This window comes from Lipotes vexillifer, unplaced genomic scaffold, assembly GCF_000442215.2.
Source record: "Lipotes vexillifer unplaced genomic scaffold, Lipotes_vexillifer_v1.1 scaffold75, whole genome shotgun sequence".
NCBI lineage: Eukaryota > Metazoa > Chordata > Mammalia > Artiodactyla > Lipotidae > Lipotes > Lipotes vexillifer.
In genome coordinates, this window is record NW_006771517.1 from 314,034 (window position 1) to 315,386 (window position 1,353).

Here is a 1,353-nt window from a genome sequence, read left to right on the forward strand (position 1 = left end):
TTTTTTTTTTTTTTGACTTGTTTCTTTTTTTTCCTTATTTTTTTTATTGAAGTAGAGTTGATTTACAGTGTTGTGTTAATCTCTGCTATACAGCAAAGTGACTCAGTTATACACATATATATTCTTTTTTATTTTCTTTTCCATTATGGTTTATCCCAGGATATTGAATATAGTTCCCTGTGCTCTACAGTAGGACCTTGTTGTTTATCAGGTTGGTTTTAACCTCAAGAGGTTTGGGGATGTGTACTGGAGGGCGATCCTCTCAATTCTGCCAATTTGCATGCAGAAGGAGGGATGAATAGGCATAGATCCACTTTTCTGAAGGAGTGGGTCCAGTGTTCATCAGATTCTTAAGGTAGTATAAGACTAAGGAAAACTAGAGACAGTGGAAGAGGCCGGCTAACAGTCACAGGGCAAGTCACAGCAGACCTGAGACTAGGACTTGTGAGCTAGATTCTCAGTCACTGCCCTACACTTCCACCCCACAGGAAAGGCACCAGATGGGCCTAGTCAGTGGGCACACCAATGCTTCCAACAGGTGGAGGGTCTGTTGTCCTGCTGGCATTGCCCACAGATGCTGACGGAGAACTAGGGAAGACCCTGGAGCCACACAAGAACAAACTCACTCCTGAACTGTGCCCAGAGGGTCCCCGAGCAAGGTGAAGGTCACAGATCCATGGCTTCTGGAACCTAAACACATTTCTAGTAAGACACGCTCTGCTCTTTGTTCAAATTGTTGATACACATCATGCTCAAGTCTTCCATGTTTCTACAGACTCCACTGGATACGACGCTGGCCTGGAAACTCCCAAAGCAAACGACAGAATGATTAAACACAATGGCAAAGTATGAAAATTAATTGAGATATTTAATAGATGGTGCAAACCATAACTTCATCTGAATATAAATGTATGCACATGTTTCCAATGAGTTATCTCTCAGTTATCACAAACAGCAACAAGGACCTTAGAGCTATGTTAGAAAAATGTATAGTTGGAATTTAACTCTAACAATCTCACACGCTCTCAAAAGAACACCATCCGTTTCAAATCAGTGTCACAAACTCCAAAAAGACCAGGCGAGTGGGAGAGAGGAGTGGGCCAGGGTGGGAAACACAGGGGCCAGTACACACATGATGGACAGAAATACAGCTCTTGAGGAAACGAAAATCAGATGCATTATTACAACCAAGGACAAGGAAAAGCCTATGGCTTTAAAAAAATGATTCTTCTGCCAGTACCATACGAGTCTTACAAAGAGATGTGCGACAAGTCAGCTGACACAAAAGGACAGAGGCTACATTTTCAGATCATTTCAACTGCAAACGGTCGACCCTTTCCACTGAGGTTCAGC

General features: G+C 42.6%; 1 protein-coding gene across 1 annotated transcript in view; it reads right to left on the reverse strand.

The window, feature by feature from the left end:
* Nucleotides 1-846: 846 nt before the first annotated feature.
* CHMP4B (charged multivesicular body protein 4B) overlaps nt 847-1,353 on the reverse strand; it is a 47,762-nt gene continuing 47,255 nt past the window's right edge. Inside the window, exon 5 of the mRNA XM_007446824.1 lies at nt 847-1,353. This exon is cut by the window's right edge and continues 384 nt beyond it. The gene's annotated coding sequence lies outside the window, so the exon portion shown is untranslated.